The 24,640-nt window shown below is 43.6% G+C and overlaps 1 protein-coding gene and 1 long non-coding RNA gene across 17 annotated transcripts in view; one reads left to right on the forward strand and one right to left on the reverse strand.

Annotated features, from left to right (window-relative positions):
• Positions 1-24,640, forward strand: part of ptprsa (protein tyrosine phosphatase receptor type Sa) — a 212,882-nt gene that overhangs the window by 24,219 nt on the left and 164,023 nt on the right. For all 16 annotated transcript variants that reach the window (XM_047586746.1, XM_047586748.1, XM_047586749.1 and 13 more), the window contains exon 2: positions 15,685-15,790. The gene's annotated coding sequence lies outside the window, so the exon portion shown is untranslated. The remainder of the gene's footprint in view (positions 1-15,684; positions 15,791-24,640) is intronic.
• On the reverse strand, positions 13,843-14,584 carry LOC125009114. Its single transcript, XR_007112941.1, has 3 exons — positions 14,296-14,584; positions 14,109-14,206; positions 13,843-14,046 (listed from the first exon to the last, which is right to left on the reverse strand). It is a non-coding gene; the product is annotated as an uncharacterized LOC125009114 (long non-coding RNA).

Consider the following 24,640-nt stretch of genomic DNA (forward strand, 5'->3'; position numbering starts at 1 on the left):
AAGAGGTTTTTTTCAGAGACCGGAAGAGTTTTTGGCAGCCATGCAAATACGATGCACTCTGGATGGTTGCTGGGTGGGTGTAGAATCCTTTTTCAAATTGGCCATGCAATATCCTCTCCTCATTGCAAACAATTTAAAAAAAAAATCCTGGTATTCAGAAAATAATTCTGGACTCACAGACTGACAGGGACATCCTTCTGGGGCTTTTCATCCACACCGTTATCAGATTATATCACAAAACTTTTGCCCAAAAGAGATTGGAAAAACCTCTAATTCCCCACCACATATCATATCCATCCATCCTTTGTCACTGGAAGAAGGTTAGAGGAAGGCTGGTCAGGACAGGAAGGTCACTCCTCAGGATGCTTCATTTCAGCTTGGGCTAAAAACATGCCTTCGCCCTGCACCAAGTGGGATCGTATGCCATTTAGCAACTTTGCCTCACTCAAACGATATGAGCGTGTCGGGGGGGATATCAAGGTCTTGCCCTTTTTAACCGTGTTCTTGTGCTCCAGGGTAACAGCCCCTAGGGTAGATAGTAATAGAGTAATCCTCTTATCAGTTCCTGCTTCCCTCACCTTTGCAGATCGTTTTTCTTCTGCTGTAGTGTATCATTCCATTCTAAGCTGGCACAGTGCTAAATGTTTTCCCATTTGAATTTTTGGGTACAGTTTGGTTCGGTTCAGATTACAGTGGGAAAATGCTGTGAAAATAAGACTTAATCAATCCTTTCAGAGATAAATCAGACGGTGTGCTGCCGTCTCAGCTGCGACCTCTTTAAACGAATCAATCATTGAAGCTATTTAAACTTGTCAAAATATCGAGGGGAAAGCCGTCACTGGATCGAGGAAACATCCTAACAGAAGCTCATTGTCCGACACAGACGCGCCCTCATTAGCTTCCAGTACCCTGCAAAGCTACGCAAACTGGCACGCGTATTGGTGACCCTGTCCAGTCTTGTTGGACATGGTGTGTGAAAGGTGCCCTGCTGTGGGGCTAGTGACAAAGACTATTTCTGTTCTCGCTCTCGGACGGAGAGACAAGCAGGATGTGAAGAGATGAACTCTCATCACACTGTGCTAAATAGCACCAAGGGGCACAAACCACACCTAACATTAGCATGCGCCTTTCTAAAGCTGTCGTGCCTTTCGGCCACCAGTGTGCAGCCATGCAAAGGTCAGATGATACACAAGCGTACATGTGCAAGTCTTTGCTGATGCAAAGGATTCTAATTTCATTGCTGCTCCATGTTAATATGGACAAATGGGTTGTCCTTTTGTAGGGACGAACTCTGTCTGCAATATATATGAAGATAGACAGTAAAATATCAGATTACTTCAGTTTAAACTACCATTATTGTTATTATTAACAATATTATATTGATCATCTAACCATAAAAAGCCTGAAAAGTAGAAATTTGACTGTGAAAGATGATAATGTGCGAGATGTTGTCACGCTCACAAATCACTTTTGAGAAACAGATGCCTACATACAGCTAAGACCCTAGATACCAAGGATTCATGGGTACCACTGGTGCCTCTCCACAGCAGAAGTTTTTAGTTGTTTTTTCAACCTTGGGGGGGAGGGGAGGATTTTTCTTTAGAAAATCGTTCTAGCTTCATACTTTCGTGTCGAAACCTTGAGCTCCAAGACTATCTGGATGTTTCTTTTTTTCAGCCTATTTAGCAATCTGAATGAAGGGTATCACCCTCTAGCACCCTCTGAAGCAGGATCAGAGACCTTCCACTTGTAATTCACTCATCTGGGTGACCATAAATGTTATGCGTTCAGTGGGGACAACGTGTCAAGAGCAGACTGCAGGGTGACGTCAGGGTTCAGCTCAGTGGAGTGTGCACGCAGTTTTGTTAGTATTTCTCCGGCAGGCTGCCTGGCACAGGAGGCTCGAATAGAAAATAGTTTTGCAGTGACACAGTCGACAGGAATGGTGAATGAATTGGAAGAGTCATTGACTGATGTTGCAAACAGTATCGCTTTGAAGCATAGGTTCAAGGTGAAGCAGCTGGCTGAATTTTGGAAAAAAATCAATGCAAGATGAATACGGGGGACTCATCAATCTGTCTCTGTGAAGGATGCTTTTTTAAGCCCTGGTGTGGCCTGGCTTAAAAACGAGTACAAAGCTCATCTTATGTTTAAAACAACTGACTATGTCATTATGAACTTTCCCAAAAGAGTGTCTCCCGAGTACAAACTGACCCATGTTCTCTACCTTGCTGATGTACAGGCATAACATCATGACCACCTTCCTAATATTGTTTAGTTCTCTCTTCTGTCTCCAAAACAGTTGTGACTCATCAGAGAATGGACACCTTCTGAGGGTGTCCTGTGGTGTCTGGGGTATTGATAGCGTAGGCCTTTGGGTCCTGTGGGTTGAGGGGAGGGGCCTCTGTGGAACAGACTTGTTCCAGTGCATCCCACAGACTCTTGATCAGTTAGGGATCTAGAGAATTTGGAGGCCATTTTCATGTTTTTTTGAGTTGTTCCTAAACTGTTTTTGTGTGTCAGGTTGTGTCATGGCTGCTGCCATCAAGGTGTTTCATTGCCATGTGGTAGGAGTGCTTTTTCTGGTCGAGGTGGGAGCTACATGTCTGAGTAACATCCACACATTGTCAAAGATTCCCAGCAGAACATTGCATTGTCACAAGATGTTCAATGTTATTTATTTCTCCTGTCAGTGGTTTTAATGTTGTGGCTGTACTGTACATGTCAGCTTTTGATTGACTGGCAACATAACCAGGGTGTACCCCGCTTCTGTGCACACACTTAATGGTCCTTGTGATAGACAGACAATAGCTTACGGATGACTGGATATTTGCACAAATGTACCTTGCAGTTTTTTTTTACCGTGCTAACAATTACTACTGTTTGCCCTGCAATTATCACGGCAACACAAAGCTTGCTGTGGCCATTCAACATAGAGGCTACATTGACACATGCCATTCTCTTGTTTAATAAAAGGTGCTGAGTTACTCTCTGTCAGCTAGTCACTGGTTACACCTGGCATGCACTTATTTCCTCGCCATGCAACCCTGTATTCACATTTTCCTTCTTTGAAGATGAGCTGTGAAAACTTTTCTTTGTGATGAAAGCTTACAGTGGAAATATGGCACTGATGTTACCATTTAGGTGTATGTGTGCGTCTATGAGAACTTGATAAATAGGCCTCTCATCACTTTGAATCCAGTAGCCTCTGACAGGCGCTGAGTTATTCTGATCCGATGAATACACTGATGGAGAACTGGGAATCCCCATCCCACATTTGGATTATGAAGTGTATTGGTTTTGGCACTAGAACACTAGCTCATAGTCAGGGTTAGGGCAAACAGTTTGCTGTTTTCTTGTGAGCCCTGAAACACATTACTGAGGACTCACTACACAAAGTGTAGATATTTGCTTTACACCTCTCTGAGTCCTAGAACACTAGCTTTAAAAAAAATCCTTTCACAAGCAAATAACTGCAAATGAAAATAAAGCTGAAAATTTACGTTACTGGTCGCTGTTGGCTGCAACTATTCATTTGACTGTGTGAAGCTAAAGTACCTCCTGGTGCGTCTTTGACCAGTTACGCTGTACGGTTCTCCCTTATTTTCACTTAGAGTTAGTGACTGAGTAAAACCCCAGATTTATTTCATTACGCAACCACACATATGTCATGCCACAAATGAAACTGTACAGTTTAGTGAAGTGCAATCACATTTATCGGCAAAACTTCATAAGGGATAGTGATGTCATCTAATCCCTTCAGATTAGGCCTGGCGATTTCGGATCTATCTCTGCTTTCTGCAAGAGTACTACATTTTCATATCATACCTAAAATGCCTTTCTGTTTTCTCTAGCCCTTGCCGAGTTGTACCCAGAAAGTGTGTGATAGTGTATCATATAATGGAATCTCACAGAGGTGGGCATAGAGGTGGGACATAGGGAGATGTATTGACTGTTGGTGGAGGACCATTTGTCAAGCCATTATCAGGAGCATCCGGGAATTTGTCAGAGTCAGTAACATGACTGACTGTGCATTGACAAGCGCACCTCTAACATACACGGAAACGGTAATTTTTTCCCAACAGACATTGGCGTCTGTGTATGAGCTCTATATATTTTAGCTCATTTCGCAGGGATTGAGGAGATACCGAGGGACAACGGAGGAAGGGGTGGAATACCAACTAAGTGTGGCCTTAATGCGGAAATGGCGGGAGTGTTTAGACACAACAGCCCGTTTTTTTTCTTTCTTTTTTTTTAAACCAGTGTGTTTGAAGAGCCAATATTGAATTTGGAGATGATGTGGCGAAGATGAAACGTTGGCTGATCAGACAGCTATTAGCTGCATCCAGTCACTTCTCGTTTTAAGTGGTTTTTCGCTCGCCCCTTTCCTCTCACATATGCTCTTTTAAGTGTATTCATATTGAATGTTGGTAGATACACATCTTTAAATAGAACAGTGGGTGTAGGGAGGGCATGTGTGGAGGAGGGGCAAAAAAAAACAAAAAAACAAGTTGATCTTTGATGTCTGTGTTCTACCGAACCATCCAAAAGAAGCCTTGATGAGATTCCAGGATCAATAAATCTCGAGGGAGTACAAAAAGGTCAAAATTGGGCTCTTCATTTACTTCTACTTTTATCTTCTTATTCCCAGTCCTCTTGATGACTCTCACATTTGTGCGCGCCCTTGCACCCCAAGGAGCCCATGCCTCTGCTCATTGGCTCCGGTTGCATTTTCAACCCTGCTCAGCAGCTGCTTCCATACCGTAATGATCCTTGTTTGAGAAAAATTGCCTCCTGGGGACGGGGGAAGCAAAGCCGCGGTTGAAAAATGATGTTCCCACACAATTATGCGAGGACGCTGTAGGACCGTTCCACACACACAAGCTTCTCTGCGTCTTTTGGTCAACGGACTAAAGAGGAAAAATGCTCGCTCTTGGCTTCGGATTCAAGGTTGTAGTTGGAGTCAGCAAGGTGTGCCAAGTATCACAGCTGTACACTGCAATCGATGACCTGGCTACTAGATAGCTGGGATCAATGATGCCCTCCCTGTTCACACTGCAGGCCTCTCTTGATTTTTTTTTTTCTCATGGACATGTGCTACAGTACTATTTTTTTTTTACTTTCCTGAACCAAGGCAAGGAGTATCAAGGCCAACAGATGGAGACGGATAAGACCTCCCAAAATTGTATTGTATTTATTCAGTGACAATGACCATGCTTTTCTTTTTTTTCTATTAGCCAAATCTTCCAGGGCTGCCCATGACCATGTGATCATGGGCTTAAAAAAAAAAAAAAAGAAGAATAAAGCGCACATAAAATGCTCTGCCTCTCAGACTTGATCCTTTGTTATGAGGTCAGACAAACATGGCACAGCAAGAGCTAATTTCCACCAGTTCTGAGGGCAATCGGCCCTTTAAATCGCCGCGAATGGAAGGATGATTGCATTTAAATGGTGGCCAGTTACTGTGATGCCCGTTCACAGCTGAGTGCTGCCCTTTAAGAGTTCACATGAACTGTGGGCAGGTACCTGGCACGTTGAGCCTGACCCTTTATTAGATTGCTTTTAACATTTAAGATCTGTTGTCTGTGAAATATACAGTGTAATTATGCTGACACTAGAGTTTTCATGTTGGCGTTTTTTTGAAATGAGTCAAACATGTCAGAATTAGCAAGACACCCGACAATATCTAGACAATGTATTCATGCAATAACATGAGATTAAGTCTGAATAATAATAAGGTCATGAGACTTGCGAGAGTTGGCGCAAACAGGGGAACTTGTGATACCCCTTCTGCCTCTGAGATGTTTTAGCAAGCAGTGAGCCCTAGAGAAAGGGGTTGTGGGAACGCCATCTCCCCGCTCTCCGTCCTAATTCTGCTGCCCAGCACAGTCGGATAAAGAGGCCACAGGCACAGCCTCCAGTGTTTCAAGTCTGATTAATCTTCTGATTAGGTTAATCCAACAACGCTTCAATGGAGGGGAGCCATCCCCTCCGGAAAGTCTCCTGTTCCAAAAAGAGAGCCATTTCTTTTTCTTTCTTTTTTTTCCCCATTTACCTTCAGGGTCTCTTGAAGTCTTTTTGTTGTTATCTTTAGTCCTAGGTTATAGGTGCAGATCTTTATCACATGCCACACCTTCTGTGAAAAGTCTTTACAGTACGCCGGGACTGTGTTTCCTCTGTGGATTTCTGCAGCGTTGCCTCCTGATTTGATTTCAGTTTAATTTCTGTTTGTAAAGTCTCATCAAGACAAATACCTTATAAACGAGTTCGATCAAGGCTCTGGTTATTGTTTAAAGAGACAAAAGCTAATGAAAGTCAGGTAGGGCATAATGCTTTACTGCGTGCCACTGGTGGATACAATAGCAGCAATTTCCTGATTTATCACCGGCGTTGGAGCAATGAATAGAAGATGTTAATGAAGGTCAAATGACAAAACGCTTTCTCTGGGTTCATAGTGAGGTTGAGTCTATTAAATGCCCCCCAATCGCACGCACGCGCACAAGCTCCCGTAGCGCACTGATGCTTAATGATCGGAGGACGTTTCCTTCACAAGGTCTTCTGTTCTACTGGATAGTGGTTTTTTGTAGACTTCCCAATTAATTAGCCTTTTTGGTCTCTACCCATTTTGAAGACACTAAATAAATAGGACATGCTTTGCTGATATACGAGCCTCCCAGGCAATCCTCTGGTGTATTTAATGGTCTTATTTATTTTTAATAATCAGGCATTAGAGATTGGTGGTAATCCTGTTTCTCCTGGCACGCTGCCTTTGTCTTCAGAAGGACAAATTAATTTGTTTAGTTTAATAATTGATTTGTGTGTTTGACGTTTCAGATTTCAATGCAGTACTTCAGAGTTATGGCGTAAAGCTGTGGTTTCAATCATGGACACCGTCTTTTAGTGGCTCGTGGATTGGTTGCACTGTCTTATTGTTTCCTTTATTGTGACCCCTTTTTCAAAAACAAAAAATATGGAATTGGGATCAGCTGTGTAATTTCCTTCTTTCACCCATAGGCCATATAAATATGCATATGGAACTGCTCCTATAAAGTGAAGCCAAAGCAAGTAGAGCTCCCCCTGGTGATTGGCTGCAGTATAGGTCACGAGCTCCACCTCCTCCATTAAAGTACAGACAAATATAATTATTTTTTTCAAGATTGATTTCAGTCATTTTGGGTAGGTAACATAATGCTGATGCACGTTCCAATGTCAATCTTTTGGATAAGTTTCGATTTAGTTAATTATTTGATGCTCTAGATATAGGATGTGACATAATGGCCAGTTGCCATGCCAACTGCTCTGTAAACCAGTCCCTAATGACCATAAGAGTTGTAAAATAATAATAAAAAAAATAAATACAGTGTATAATACAACATTTCTTTGTAACTGGTGGATGTAGAGCACAATGCAGTATTAACTAAACAAAAACGTGAGCGAGTCCGGCAGAAGTGTGGCTCCTCATGGCTCCAATCTTGAATCGTGCTGCTCAGTCTGGCTCCAAACTCGCAAGATGGCACTGGCCACATCCGTAATGGAAAAATATCGCTACCTGCAAGGCCAATACAAGGAAGTGGTGACACGCTGTCCGTATTATATACAGTAAATATATTCACCATGTTGTTGTGGGAGCTGATTAATATCCAGCCGTCCAACACATGTGAAAGCACAAATGTGCAGACTTTGATTTTGCTAATCATAAAAAAAAGTCTGCACATTTTGCAGTTGGTTAACCACCTGAATTCAGCCCCAATATTCTACAAGATATCATATTTCCATATGAGTAAACTGACAGTTTGACTTTTATAATTATACCTGTTACTTTAAAGTGTAGGTGGGCAGGCTTTTCTGAAAATAGAACTGGCACACGGTTCAATGTTCCCAGTCAAAGTCGAGCTCCTGAAGCTTTGAAGTTGTAAGTCCTCTACGTGTTAGTCTTTTGGCAGGTACTGTCACACAGAGTGATTCACACAGATCGAGCGAGTCAGAGTTTGGTGTCTTGACACTTTGGCACGACGCATAGCTGCGGGTAGAAGCAGTGTTGCGCAGTTAGATCAAGCCGGTGACCTTAGAGTTACATGATATTCTCTCTGACATCAGGCCACCCTGCTTCCTCTCTCAGATGCAGCGCCCAGAGCAACAAGCATCACTCCTAAGTACTACTGTGACACAACTCTGGTTGTATATCGCCCCTTGCAACCACACTGCTTCAAGTTACACAGGGCACCTAAATGGGCTTAAATTTTTAATTTGCGCTGGAGAACAGAGATCACATCTTGGGAGGATAGCATATCTGTAATTTATTTAAGATCCCCACAGAGGGAGAGTTATTTTGGAGATGGAGAGCTAGAAGGGAAGCATCCGGGTCGCTTTTTTTTTTTTTTTGTACAGCCCAGGGAGGTTGTAGGTAGACTCCACTCAGCAGTGACCTTCTCTGCGTGCATGAACACTGAGGATGAACATTCTATTTATGCTCCAGTCCTCGGGTAAAAACTGTTGAGTGCAGAGGAAAAAAAAAAAAAAACGTCTGTTCCATCCTGAGGAACAATGGAAGTGTTTGAATAATTGATTTGAAGTTTTGCTAAAAATCATTTTACATTTTAGCAGAGCAAAGTGATTTGCCAGCTCTGTCATCCTCCGGTTTGTCTAATCTCAAATTAACATTCCGTTTGAAGACACGTTTCTCTGAAGAGTTCAGTGAAAATAAGAGCGCTCAACATCCCTTGGTCAAGCACACTTCACCTTTCACTGCTGTGAAATAAAAGCTCCTAATTAAGCTGGGCCTGATTAGCGGCGACAGGTGTGGCAGGTGCTCTGCTTCCTCGAGCGGCGGTAACAAACACTCGTGCAACAGCGCGCGGTAATTTATTAAAATCGCCATCAAAGCTGCCAACTTATCCACACGGCAACGCGGCGAGTGTGCACTGTACGTGTGTGAAAAGTGGGGTAAAAGGCTACGGAGGCTGGTTGTGGTGGCGGCGGCACGCTATCATGGAGTTCATCCTTAATGAGTGTGGATTAGCAGGGATGATCCCCGGCTTTGCAGAACCTCTGGTCTAGGGCTGGCGAGGGTTGCGCCGTATCCGTGCATGCGTGTGTGCGAGTCGTGATTGGAGGTGACATCAGGAAACAAGTCGCCTTGGAAATCTCTCCCAGAATTCTTGACAATGGCAGAGGAGTACAATGCGGTGCATGACCAAGTGTGTGTGTGTGTGTGTTTTCCTCTCTGCCAATCAACACGCAGCTGCAGTCACCTCCTCCATCACAGATCGGCACAAGAGCTGATTAATTTTTCTCTGCACTGATTTTTTTTTCCCCCATTCATTTAATTATTGGCGAGCTGTTGCCCGCGAGTGGATAATGTTTGTTAATCTTTTTTTTTATTATTATTTTTATTTATCCCAACCCTGTATATAGAGAAGGGGCATCACTCAAAAATAGAAAAAAATAATAATAATTTTAATTTTTTTTTGGCTGTACTTGCAGATAAACTCTTCTGAAATACATTTTTGAGCGCGTTACCCGGTCAAAGTGCACATTACACCACGGCACACTAAGGCCTGTGACCACGGCCTAACCAGTTTGAATTTGCATGCACGTCTGCAACGGAGGTTCCTCCTCACTCCCGTGGCAACCACTGATGAGCTACCCTTGAACTTAGTGTTTGAATTAGTGAAGCTGCTCCGAGGCAGCAGGTAGAGAGATGAGTGTGTGAACCGAGAAGTCACTTTGAAGAAATGTGGGCGAGTGTATATGTTGCAGGGCAGTAATGGGGTGGAGAAAAAAGCATTCTCAGCAAATCTTGTACCGGAACGAGTGAAGTGAAAGCCACAAACTGGAATGGAAAGATGGAATCTAGTTATTTGGGGAGGTGTGTTTTCGCACGGGTGCTGCAGCTTCGGCTTCTCTAACGCGTAATGACCGACTCCCTTGTTTTGCCTACAAGGTCAGGTTAACAAGCCGGCGTTTCAGACACCCCTCAGTTTGACGGCGGCCGTCTCTTCCGAGCCAGTGGCTAATCCGGAGATTTGCTGCGACCACATAAAGACGTTACAGTGATATGTTTGCTGTCAGAATGAAATATGGGCTATTGTCGCAAAACAGCAAAGCCATTCTTCTATTCAACCCCGGACCTCTCCTGTCACAAATACACACACACACACACAGTAGTGTAGTGTCGAAGATGGAAATCGGATAGTCGCACAACAATTTGAGTAGCGGCCATAAACATGTGGCCTGGGAGACGATTTATAATAATTAATCCTCTGTGTCCAGTCCCAACAGCATCCGACTCTAACCCTCTACCAGTTCATCACACACACGCACACACAGACACACACACATATGATACACACTCCCCACCCCCTAGCTATTCAGGCTTGGGAACACAGCTGTGACCACCTCGGCGCCGTTCCAGCCCAATGTCACCAATGTTCCTATCGAAGGACATTGAAGGAGATTTAGTCTATCTCTCTGTCCCTGTTAAAGCCCCGCACCTCCACAATAGGACACACACTCCACTTTGTCATGCCCATCGTATCATGAACCATTAACACGAGGGTCCTACAATAACATTATTTATGGAGGCGTTAATATTAATATCGACCTGCGTGCTGTCAGGCGAGCTGATTTACTGAGCGCTGGAATGCTGAGCCATGTAGAGGTGGCAGGTGGGCTAATTGAATATCGGTCACAGCATGCCAATAGATGCACACTTGCAACCAAACAAGCAAGCGCACACACACACACGCACACACAAAATAGTCTGATCTACAAAAGCTCGAAAAAGGCTTGCATGACCTGCGTGTGTGCATCAGACAGGTTCCCCTCATTACCTTGTCTTTTTCGACCAAACTTGCACGGCAGTAATTATGACTGCTATAATTATAACGGACTCTGCTTTTACTTATCTGCTCAGAACAGGCTCCGCTAATGAAACTTCAGTCGGAGGGGCTCGTCGGTGGAGTGTTTCATCTGAGAGCTGTGTTGTTTTGAGTGTGCAGAGGTTCCCTGACAGAGCACAGAGGTGCGGGATTAGTTAGCAGCTGCGGGGAGTAATGAGGCCTCGTGGCTGAGGATGTTTCCTTTGTGTGTCGCAGGTACTGCACATCTATTATCACACTGTTTTATAGACAATGTTCATTTCATTAATCGCAACCGTGGGCATGTTCGAAGACATAAGACTTCGAACAATAACTAGTACGACTGTTTTTCTGTAAGTGATGGTTTTGTGTCCACCAAGCATTGATGTTTTTCATTAAAACCATTAAATAGCCCTTTTAAACAGTTGCTGATGCAACGCTGTGGTAAGAGTGCTCTTTGGATACACTTCAGTGATTTAAGGAGGTCATTCTCTAATGATTTGCTTCTTTCTAAGATTTTTTTTGTTTTTAATGTCTTTGAACAGTTAGTGATTTTCTTCTGGAGTCAGTTGTCCATTCATCTCCTCGTGATGCTGATCACCTCTGGTAAAAATCGCCTAAATCTGCACTCGAAAAGATCCTACGATTCTACCCCATATTCGATATTTGGTTCAGTTTTTTCTGAAAAAATCACATATCCCTGAACTATCTTTGGTGAAATACAATTTTATTCAATTGAAAACTAAATCTGGGTTTAAACACCTATGGCGTGTGTGCTGTGGAGAGTATAAACCAGTTAAATTACTTACATGCTGTGTATGGAGTCTGACTGAGTGTTTTCACCTCCTGCTCTTTTGTTTCCTCTTTTCCCTTGACTTCCATTCTCCTTGCCTTTCCTTCATTCTTTGCCATTTCCCCTACTCCACGCTGTCTCTTCTCATCTGCCGTTCTCCTCTTATTCCCCCCATCTTCTTGTCTGCCCCCTCGTGCTCACCTTTCGCCGCCTCCCCTTGCTCCACTCGTCCCTTCGTCACTCCTCCACCTCTTCATCTTGTCTGCTCCCCAACGTTTCTGACTTTTCTCCAAACTCTGAACCCAGTCCCTGCCTTCTTCCGATACCTCCGTTCTTATTTCTCACTGAACACATCTATTTCCTAAACGTCGTTTCTCGCCACACCTGTGATTTCCTTTCACAATCATTCTCTTCTCATGTTTCCTTCTCTTAGTCTGTGATGGAAATGTCTTTTTTTTTTTTTTTTTTAAAGCTGGTTCAGGACAAATGAGGCATTTTATACCTGGAGAACCGTGAAGAGTGAGGAGGTGGGTGGGTTGCGCTACCATGGCAACATTTTTTATTTTTTTATTTTTGTCACATCAGTGTAGAAACAGTATTGACATTTCGTTTATTTATTTATTTATTTTTGAAGAAGAAGTAATAGACCCGTTGGCATTTGCACACAGTTGATCAACGATGCGTTTTCTCACATTTGGGCTGTCTCTATTTTTCACGTATATGCTCGGGCCTTCCGCGTCCTTCCCTTGTGAATCTGGTCACATTGCTGTGGAGAAACTACACGGAACCATTTCGGAGCATGCATGTTTTCGTTCCCAATTTGCCATGCACCATAATGCTCGGCCATCTGTCTCAGCACGGTGACTAAACTCAATGCCAATATGTTGCAGGGTCATGAGAAAACAAACCGGAGCTGCTTTCCACATGAGTGAACGAAACACAACTTATGCCACGATTTGTGATAAAAAAAAAAAAAACGACAAAAAAAAACAAACAAAATAAAAACGTCACGAAGTATTGTGCTTCCACCTGCGCGCTATTGAGAAGAAGCCTGGTTTGGGGATCGCACCGAGACGTTGATCCAGGATGTGCTTGAGCCCCCGTGCTATTCAGCTAACCCTTCATTGCGACTGATTAATGGCGACTTGCCCAGCCGAGGGAGTGTCTCATGCGACGGAGGAAGCGGTAGTGCAACAGCGTGTGAGCAGTGAATAAATGCTGTACATTAAACAAATTCCCCCGCGCTCATCTTGGCAGCCGGGCGTGTGGGAGTATTGCAGAATTTGGCCTCACATTTTTTTATTTTTTTTTATCTACCTCCGACTGACACACGCATGCATGAGCATTTACAGAACATGCGTACATTCGCTTTCATTTTTCCATAAAACTCTCACACACACACACACACACACACACACACAACCGTGCACACTGGTTTTCCCTGAGCTCCACGAATTGTTGTTGCATTTACCCCCATGCGGATGCCGTAACATCACAAACCTCCTTCCTCAACACAGACGCACATCTGCTCCCAGCACTCCACTCTGCTGCAGTCGGTGTACCCGGGGATCGTGCTGCAGCCAAGACTGTTAGCTGACACTGATTGGCCAGTGAGGGCCAGTCTGACCCTGGTGGCCTGTCAGAATAAAGGATCACGCTGACGGTCGGCCGTCGAGGTAATAATGCCTATAGAGGATGCCGGGAGACAGTCTACAGGCAGCGCCCAGCTCACGAGACAGGAGGGTAGGAGGGGAGAAGTCGATAACGTCCGGCTGAGGACGGACAGGAGCCAGTAGGAATGTCTTGTGCTTTCTTGTTCCGGCTATTTTCCCGTTTCCTCTCTAAAGCTGTCTTTGAGCTTTTCTTGGACCTTTTTTTGAAACACTTCTAAAACTCAATTTCAAGTGAAGTTTCATCGCACTTGGACGACGTTAATTAGAATTTGAGTGACTCATTGCTGGTAGTTTAAGAACAAAAGTATTCGGATTTTAAACAGAAACAAATGAATGAAAACCAATATGAAGCTTGTGGGCGATGATTTCCTATACGGCCGTGTTCTTAAATGTGAGAATACACTTAATTTCCCTGCTTCAGTCAATTTTTTGTTTTGAATTTGAAATAAAACAAAAAAAGACAGGGGAATTATCAATTGAAACACAATCCACAATAATATTCATTGCAGCTGTAATATAATTTCATGGGAATTGTATTTTGTTTTTGTAAGAAAAATCATTGAAACCGCTACTGTGTGTGCATGGTTACATGAACTTGTCATGCAGCCTCCTTCTCTCAACATATTTTGTCAACAACACAGCCTCTAAGTGCATTTGGGGAATCTCTCCTGTGGGACCCCGCTCCTCCGTATTGTATCGATTATGCCCCTGTTGTGCATTCCTGCAATGATATTCATATCGTTATCTTGAAGAACACTCCGGGTAATGATGAGCTCCTCTGACCTTTCCCTCAAGATAACCTTCCTCAGCCGCTCGGTGGAAGCTCCTTGGGGTGGACTCGTCGCTGCCCGTAGCTGCAGACGTGACTGGGACTGTATTGACTGAATATTGAGTGAAGCTGCAATGGTTTATCCGTCCAGATGTCATGTGTAGAGCAACATGTGCAAACACACAAAAGTAGCACACTTACGAAGTGTCCGCACGTACGAAAACGATCCGGTTTTCTGTGGCGTACTGTCGGGTATTTCTCCGTAAATGACGATCCGTTGCGAGACCGCATCCAGTTGTGGAAAGGCTGTAGTACATATCGTGGGCCTGTGCGTGGCGCTGTTTCTGCTAGAGACATCAGCCAAAGAAGAAGAAGAGGCGGTGCATGCGCATCAACCTTACCTATTCAAAAATGCAGTCCGAATCCTTTTTAGCTCATCATGGTGACGAAGCAGCAGTATATATTGGACCTATCCACCCAACAAGGGTCACCAGCCTGTAGTCCGCCATAGATGTTGTTGCTATGAGACGGTGGGGGCTATAGCAGGGGTCGTCAACATTTTTCAGGAGCAAGGACCCCCAAACTGATGGAGAGATTAGGTAGGTAGGGACCCCTAACTACTATATGTGATCTATATTAAACTTATCCTAGTGCTATTTATAAACATACATTATTATTATCATTTTGCATTCAGTATTAAGCTATCACTTATCCCTTTACTTAAATGTGTTGTATTCATGTGTATTTAAAGAAATTAAAAATGAAAATAAAAAACTGTATATAAAAAATGTCTAATCAACCAAAGATTTTGCGACCCCCCTGCAGTGCCTCTGTGGACCCCCTGGGGGTCACAGACCCCCTGTTGAAAACCAATGAGTTAGAGAATCGGGGGCTGAGGGTTGAGAGTGGGGTGAAGACATCATCGTGTTGAATCAGGCTGTTCACACATGTGGAAAGAAAGGAACTGCACAGGCTGCATATATATATTTTTTTTTTCCAACCTGGGGTTTCACCTAAAAATCGGGTCTTTTTCGTAGCAAAATTTAGTTAAAAAGCACTCACATAAAATGCACAGAATTGCGGTGCACATATGTGTACATGCATATATGTGTGTATGTATATAAATATAAATATATATAACTCTAATCCTAACTCCACTGCATATCAAAATATTATTCGCCCACACCCACACATTTACTCACCCACTGACATGCGTGCTGTAGACGCACCCATGGATTGGGACCAGCCTCATTAGAGATGTGAAGAAGAAAATGGTCAAAAAAAAAAAAAAAGAGAGAGAGAAAAGAAAAAGATGAAGAAAGCCAAGAGGGATTTCATGCAGATTCACACTCCACAGCTCTCAGGCAATCAGCAGCAATCCTCCTTTCTCGCCCGAGAACTGTCGTCCCGTGGTCGCAAAGGGCAAGGAGGCGAGAGAGTGAGAAACTCATCTCAGCATTTGGTGAACTCCCCCCCACCTACTACTTAACAAGGCAGTTCATTTAAAAGTCCCTTTCATTAATGTTTCTCTTTCATTTTCCCTCTTTTTCTCCCTTCCCCTCCTCCCCCATTTCTCTATCCACTTTAAAGGTACGCGTGAGTGAGTAATAAGAAAAAGGAGAAGAAGAAGTAGGAGAAGAAGCCACTGGAGCAGCTGAAGATATGAGGCTAAAGAGGTTTTGAAAACAACCCAGTGGTAAGTTGGCCTCTCCAGTTTTTTTTTCACAGCGCGCTGCAATTGCAGATGAATAATCCCCAGAAGCAGTCTTGCTGCATGATGCTGTCCGACCAGCTACGGTCCTCCTCTACATTTGTTCCTCCCTCACACCACCTCTCCATCCTTCTATTTCTGGTCACAGAAACACGATAGTCACAAAGTATCCTAATCCCATTTGAAGAAGACACCTTCCACTAGTGACCTTCTCATGTTTTGCGCCACTTCAGCTGGCGCTTAGTTTCCCCAAGCTGCGCCATCGTCTGTGGCGTGCAATAACAATTATTATTACGAAAATATTGCCGCGATAAACCCCCTAATTGGGGAGTTATTAAATCCCACTTGTCTGATTAATGCTTTCTTTTCTGTCATTAGCGCTCACACGGTGCACAGGGAGTCATTCGTCAAACTTATAGGGAAAGTGTACATCATAGGGATCAATGCAGGAACATCTAGGGAACAATAGATTTGTCTCTTTATTCATCCAAATTACCGCATTGATTATCGTTGGTTCAGTTTATTTGCTCCTGTGTAAATAATCCGGACAGCCGTGTGAAAGTTCGCCGAAGCTCGGCTCTGTCGCCGCACCGCCGCTCCCTTCCACGACAACAACAACCACAGCTTGGCACATGCTAAACTGTCATCTTCCTTCGTGCATTTTCTATGCTCCCCGTGCTGAGCCCATCCGTCTGTATTGACAGCTGAGCTGAAGCCATCATCTACCTGTCACAGCAGCCTGGCACTGAGCAGCTCCTCCTGTGCTTCTACAACTCTTTCACTGAAGCCAACAGCATTGGGGATTTTCAGATCTGGAAGCGATCACGCTCGGGTATTAGGCATAAAACGCACTCTTCTCTCGAGCTCGTCCGGGTTCTCTGCTTCAGAACGAAAGTGCATCAATTTTAAATTGAATCAATTTTAAAACTTTTTTTTTTTTGCGCGTGCCTTCTTTGAAACCGATTAATTATTTCTGCACCACTCGCCGTATTTGAGGTCCTATTAAGATTAGTGTCCTTCTGATATCACATCCCTAGCACTGCTTTAATTAAAATCAACCCCTGCCTTTGATTCCAATTATATGATTCCCAGTTTGAATTTCTTTGCTGGTCTTATTTTTTTTTTATTTTTTATTTTCCCGAATAGCCTCTGGAGATTAAAATCTCAGACAAAGGCTGGGATAATGTGACAGCTATAACAACACTTGGCGAGACTAATTAAAAAGCCTGTCCGTTACTCATCCCAATCACTCATTACCACTTTCTCTCCGATTAAACTGCATTTTTCAGACAAGCTGTAAATTTATGGCAAAATGTCAGCTGACTTGATGAATGGAGAAATGCGCAAAAATGAAAGCTTCTGAGATTATAAAGCGCAAATTGCACACGTAATAATAAAAACAATGCAACAAAACCAATACAACAATCAGAAGCGACTCGAGACAATTACATTACGCAACCCAGTGGCTGAAACTTTACTTATTGTTCTTGGAATTGTAATCTTACCGCAGTATCATTTTACATAATTTATCTAGTGTATATCTGGCTCTTATCTTACGTCTGGGTAGGTTCATATTATTCATCAACATATTACAGCAATAGGTCAAAATGAAATCTCTCGGGCTGAGTTATGAAACGTCCCCGTCTCTACAGCTCCAGTCCAGTGGGTAGTTTAATTTCGCGCTGAAATATATCTACTGTAGTTGACTCCGCCGCCATTACATACGCTGCGCACCACATCCTCATTTCCATATCATCGGTTGATTATTGCTGCTGCTGGCAGAGGCGCAGACATGCAAAAACTGCAAATGAACGTAAGCGGATGGGTGTCGGAGCAGATGCAAGCCCAGACTCCCTCCCCCCCCGCGTGCCTAGAGAGCCCCCCCTCCTCCTCCTCGCTTCTCGTCACCTTGCTGCCGGAGGCCGCCAGTCTCGCATTAACAGCTGTGTTTGGTATATCGAGCGCGCCGTGATAGTGGGGCCTCAGTGGCCTGCCTCATTTGGCTGCAGAAATGGCGGAGAGGCGAGATAGCACATCTGGACCCCCCACTACGGGCTCAACAAGCTGGAAGCGGAGAGGAAATAGGAAGGGCACTGGAGTGAACATTAGATCCACTGATGGGTTTAAGTGCCTGACTGTCTTTTATTTACACATCAGCAAAGGAGTATCTGGGAATATATAAAACTTTCATTTAGAAAAGAGCTAATAAAATTGGTATATTAAACATGGATTTCATAAAACACATAGTTCGTGATGTTTTCCTCGGTTGATTCAAAGATTTCCTGTCACGATTGGGGTTATTTAACTAATACATGAAACTATCCACAGTCAATTACTTACATTAGGGCAGTTATTTTTAAAATGGAAGTTTAAACACAGAATGATGTAATATGTAGTTTAACTAATCTGCAGATATTGCCACAAGAGAAATCTAAACATTGGATAAAGATAAGTTCAAATTTGATTTTGTCATAATCTTTTCACTAATGGTATTTTGGCTAATACTATAGACTGTATATAAATATGGACATACCTCAGCATTTCCTTGCATTGACCAAACTAACACTAATTTCGACTTTACGGCCGGAGTCCGAGAGTGGAGCCACATGGAGCTGTGATATTGATAGCCCGACCACACTTCCACCAGCCTCACTCACGTTTTCGTTTAATTAATACCACGCTCTGCTTTACCTCCACCACTACCGTCATTATGTCATGTCCTGTCTAGAACTAAAGTCATCCAAAAAAAATGACACTTAACACGCATCAACATTGTACTAACTGCATAAAATGACAGAAATAATAATGAGAAAGAAATTGTGTATTTGAGTGTTTTTATTCTTGACCAACTAACATGGAGGGGGTGGAGCTTATGACCTATACCACAGCTAGTCACCAGGGGGAGCTCTACATGCTTTGGCTTCGCTTTTGAGGAGCTGTTCCTGCGTCCATCTTTATACAATCTGTGGCCAGCACCAAGAAATTTAAAAATGGTTCAGCCGAAAATACGATATGCCTAACAAGACATAAATATGCGTCTAATTGTGTTTGAGTGTTGCTTGATCTTCAACACATCAGCTGAGTTACAAATGGAAACATGCTGCTTCTCTGGCTTTGCATTTGCTCTTATTTTGAAAATGAACTGAAGTCATCTGTGTTAATGGTCAGCATGTTGTGTGTTTGAACTTCTACTCCGACGCGTACCTGTTGGTGTAATGCCGTAGTTGCTTCTTCGCCGATTTGGGTGCTTTCTTATGCGGGGGGAGGTATGGGAGGGTGAGTTTCTTTGAACAAATCTGACTTGGAAAATCCCTAAGGCCTTTGCACCTGGCTTAAGAGGCAGCAGCAACCGCTGGCTGAGCTTTAAAGACAGTTTCTAAGGAAAAGAGAGCAGCAGCTCTTAAGTGGCTTCTAGGATGTTAGCAGCACAATTAAACAAAGAGCTAATCTTTGCAGCTGGCGTTGAGAGGCACTGTGTTCTCTCGGAGCAGCGTTACCCGTAGCATTGCACAGGGAGCCTGACAGGGCGGGTAATGTGCCCTGCAAGCTGCCACCACCCTCATCGCAGCAGTGCATTTGCTGCTCACTCACTGTACTAGCAAGAACCCTAATATACATCATAAAAAGAGGAGACAAAACAGCAATGAATTAGCATCATTCAATTATATACGCTCCAGTTATTTGTAGCGGCATTTAAAGAAATGTAAATTAACCTCAAGTTTTGGAAGTAATGAATTTGATTATGCCAGCACATTTCATTTCATGGTATTTGGGAATGAAAGATGTTTGGCTTATTAAATGTTCCTCCCCGTGATGGTGCAACGCCATGCAGTGTGTCGCATATTAAAAGTCCTCCTGTCCTTTGTTTAATCAGAATGACAAGACATGTCGCATCCTTTGTAATCTGGAACTCGTCCAAGCTTTATTTCCTTCTGCGTTTGTTTAGTCTCACTCAGCTATTAGTTCTGGCCACCTGTTTCAGTTGAGTTTTAACCACTCATTACCCTGTGCTTCACACCACCAGGGGGGGCTGTGGCTGACCCTGCAGACTTGTCTCCAGCGGTGTTTGTGAAACTTTAGGGAAGCTCACAGATTGAAAAATAAACAACCTGCTGGTGTGGTCTAATGATAATAATAATAATAATAATAATAATATTACAAAAATTTAAATGCATATATATATATATATATATATATTTGGGTGGGGTGGAGAGATGCTGTCTTGGCTCTATTAATGCAGTCGTTCCCATGTTGCCCCAGGCCACGGAGCCTAATCCAGAGGAGTGAGAGTGAATGGGACTATGGCTCGGGCTTGCCAGACTTACTTAGGTTCTGGTTGAGAGCACAGTGCTGTGTGGGCGAATCTATTCTGTCCTGGGCAGGGCACAGCATAAACATTGCCCAGGGAACACAGGCAAGCGAGAAAGCAGGCAGGCAGGCAGGCAGGCATACAGGCAGTCAAGCGGACAAGAGCAAAAGTATAAGGATGGTTGCCTTTAATTTCCTTTCTACGGGCTGCCCTCGACTGTCCACAGCCCGCGAGCAGGAGAGGGGGGAAAGACAGAACAGAGCTTGCATTTGAGTGGAAATTACCTGTGGTAGTATCTTTTTTCCTGGGGCTTCACCAAAGCATGTACTGTTATCCACCCTTCTCCCTCGCACACATACACAAACACACACTCCCACCATGCTCTTTCATGGTGGATCTGCCCTGATCCATCCAGCTGACAGCCGTGAAGCAACAACTCTCTTGCTCTCTCACTGTCTTTAAGTGATCTGTGTTTGCTCCATGGCACTCTGGCGCTCAGACCTCCTGACCCCGCGTGTAAACAGAGCACCGCCGCTCCTCCACCCGCCACCCTGCAACCACCACCCACCCCCCACCCACCGCTACCAAATAAGGAAGACGGAGCCGCTGAGAGCCAGCAAGTCGGTCAGCCAGCCCGCTGAGGAGGCCATTAGCGAGCCAGCGGAGATGTTGGTAGAAAACCACCCCTGGCATCACTCATCGCTCCCTGCCTCTCCGGGTTCAGCCGCCTAGCCGCGATGTCGAACATGCACGCACACCCGACGACGGCGTCTACACGGCGGGCGCGCATGTGTGCACATACATACATACATGCGCGCAGCACCACAATCGCAGTGACCTGAAAGCACTGAAGGCACTCGAATACAGTACACACCGCATACAATGACACACACTGAAAGGCACATGCGTGCGTCGGCGAAAGAGGCGCACGCACACACAGGACATAAAATACACCCCTCTGCACAGATACAAAAGACATGTTCACGGCGCGCTACACATAGACGCAACATGCGCGCAGTGTAATGATATATTGCTGCGTAAAAACACCCTGGCACGCAACATAAATTATACACCAGGCGTCTTTTGCGAGGCTTCTAAACAAATAAAGATGTGTTTCGAACATTGCTGAAAGGTAAATTGATATGGTGCTATGCCATTACGGGTTCTTATCTGTCAGTAAAAGTGCTTATTACATGCTAACAGACGCTAGCACCAAAAAATGAACGTAACGAGGCCGTGAGACTTTTAAATGGCTGTTTGGCCTTTACGAGCGATTATTCTTTATCAGAAATCCTGATGATTTCTGGTGCATTTTTTTGTAGCGTTGTAGTGAAGTTATCTAGATGTACGAATTCTTTCTCTTCTTCTACACACGGTAGCATTTAGTCTCGAAGCAAAGTTACAATCAAGCTCAGACATGGCTATAATGAACCCGGATAGTGACCTAATCCCCATGTGGTACTCACCAGTGGATGGCATATGGAACCTTCACTAGCTTACAACATCACAGTTAAATTAACAGTCTGCTCGGCCTGGTAATGTGAAATTGGAAAATAAAACTTACAGTGCAAGGCAGGCACCACATAAAACAACATCTGCCAGTTTATAAGGATTCACGGGACACGCGGTTCATCGTAGCAACACACAAAACACTCCCTCTCTGCCGAAGTCTTTGTCTGCCTGTGTCTTGGCTCCCTGAAATTCTGCGGTTTATTTAGCTGCACTCTTTCACCTGCCTCTAAATGTCAGCCGAGTTCAACAGAGCTGGAGGGGAAACACTCTGAGAGAGAGCCATATTGAGAGTGAGACCGTTAAAAGAAATACACAGGAGTTGAGGGAAGGAAGAGACAGAGGCGAGAATAAGTCAGCGTGTTTAGTAAAGGGAAAGCCCTTCTAGACAGCTGCAGTATCGACTCAAGTGCAAAATACTAAAAAAGACTACAATTTATCCAATTGACAGAGAAGGAGAAGAAGAAGAAGTTATGCTAATAGTGCAGAGGTTTTGAAAAAGACTACTTGACGTGCATCAACCATCCAATATTCTAGCTATTATTTTGTTGACCAGACATAGTATTACATGGAGAATACTAACAGGGTCCAGGGTGCACAGGAAGTTTTTTTTTGCATGTAACGAAGGGTGCTCTTTGGGAAGGGACATAAATAGCAAAGCTCAAAAGAAAAGTCTAAGGCACTCCTCTAGAAATTAAAAAAAAAAAAAATCATGAAATGGTTTAAAACATATGTTGTACAGACGCGTGTGAGTGTGAATGGTTGTATGTGTCAGTGTTAGCCCTGCGATAGGCTGGCGACTTGTCCAGGGTGTACCCCGCCTCTCGCCCGATGCCAGCTGGGATAGGCTCCAGCAACCCCCACGAACCTAGTGCAGGATTAAGCGGTACCGAAGATGAGATGAGATGAGATGAGAAAATACAGACACTGGGATACAACCCACTTGTAGCGGCAACCCTGCACAAAATCCTCTTAAAGTGGTCAGGCAATCACACACACCTGGTGAGCAGGCTGTGGGACCACAGGTGAAAAAATACCGCACCTCACCCATAGATGGCTCTTCAAACACAGGATAAAGAGTAAATACAAATGATATGTGAGAAAAAAAAAGAAAAAAATATACATTCACATACATACACACACAGGTCAAAGACGTAAGGTACATGTCGCAGTTCCACTCAAACAGCAGGTGTGAACTTGAGATAAGTTATAGAAATGGACTGAAATCAATTTCCTCATTCAGTCCTGGAAAGACTGTAGCCTGCATCTGCTATATGTAAAACGTTTCTCTCTGTAATAGTAGTTTTAATCGATCACCACCAAATGTTCTTTTTTATGCTCTCTACGCCTTCAACCATGAGGATATCTGAGTTATGTACCGTATAGAAATGCTTTTCTATATGATAATCCAAATTACATTTTCTGATATTTGCATATTTGGCTTAAGTGGGGAAAAGTTAGAATAATTCAAAGGGCCCCGAAGAAGAAAATTATTAAATCATCATCATAAAAAATATAATTTTGTAATAAAATAACAAAATATAGTAGCAAAATAAGTGGTCTCTTTGTTTTCATTTGATTTTCTCAGTTAAAGTTAAATATCCGCTAATCAAAAGGTAAATAATAACGGTACATGGTTCACAGACTGGCCTTTACAATGGAGGGGTGGGGCCCAGTGTGATTTTTTTTCCATGGGGCCCAAAATTCCTGGCGGCGCCCCTGGTTGCATTTTATAAAAGTTTTGATATGATACATCTTGTTGGTTTTAAGGTGACTGGATTATTTGCATTCATTTATGTTTATGCAAGAGCCACATTTATAGGTGCCCTTAGGTACATAAACATGTACCATATCATGCTATCTGCAAAGGTAGTTAGCACTATATGGATTCGTCTTGAAGAAGGGTCTCCAATACACTTCTTTTTCCCAAATGAGATATAAAACTTTTTTTGTGCATTGCAAGACAAACACACACACTGGCTCCCTCATGGGTGACGGCAGCCCACGCTGAAACTCATGGCAGCAATGTGTGATTCAGTTTCAGCGTTGGCAAATGATACGAGCAGAAAGGCTCCACTAGCCTCTGTTTGCTCCAAGCGCCTCACTTTCTGGCCAGTACCTGCTGGCCACATCCCTTTTTCAAGGCTAATGCAGCTGCAGTCTCCGTCTCTCTCGCTCTGCTGGCTTGTTTCTTCCTCCTTCAGGTGCATAAAATGACCGCTCTGGATGTCTACCTGGAGTCAGTCGATATAGCGTAAAAAGGATATTCTTCCATAATATTCATCCAGCTCATATTAAATGTTGCCAATTTTGCTGAGGTGGATTTCCGGAGACGGAGGCTAGAAATTCAAGCTGAAACAACTTCTAGTTCTTCTGAGAAGCATTCACGTCAGTGTTTCCATGTTACTGGAAGAAGAAGAACGCATTTTAAGTTTACCCCTGAAACCCAAAGACCATACAAATGTTTTTCACTCTGTATAGCTAATTCGTTTTGCATTCGCTCACATTGCTGGAGTGGCCGGACTATCGATGAATTGCAAACCACAACACCAGGGAACACAAAAAAACATAGCAGGGGTCACGGCTACTGCTGTTTGCTTTTTTTTTTACAATCCTTTTAATGTCAGCAGTAAACTGCAAAGCCTTGCGTCTAGATATTGCTTCACTCGGCGTAAATCAAATAAAAGTGATGTTGGAGTGTAGGATTTGAATCCAGTAATTGTCTGGGGTTGAAATGAAAGTCAGCAAGACGCGAGGTCTTACTATGTCTATGAAAATGTAAACATGCCAGCAGTTTTCAGAAATCTGCACCACACGCAGTATGGCAACTGAAGAGCTCCACGTTTCCTAATAACGCGGAGAAAGGAAAAAGATTTATTCACTATCAGCAGCGTGTGCCCCCACCGAGCGCCTATCTCAATTCTCAAACTCCTGTCTGTTGCGGTGCTCACTTGTGTATCAAGGTAATGAATTCATAATCTCTCTCAAGCTCTTTGTAGATCTCTATCGTGGTGGGA

The sequence above is a fragment of the Mugil cephalus genome, chromosome 6 (assembly GCF_022458985.1).
Source record: "Mugil cephalus isolate CIBA_MC_2020 chromosome 6, CIBA_Mcephalus_1.1, whole genome shotgun sequence".
Classification (NCBI taxonomy): Eukaryota; Metazoa; Chordata; class Actinopteri; order Mugiliformes; family Mugilidae; genus Mugil; species Mugil cephalus.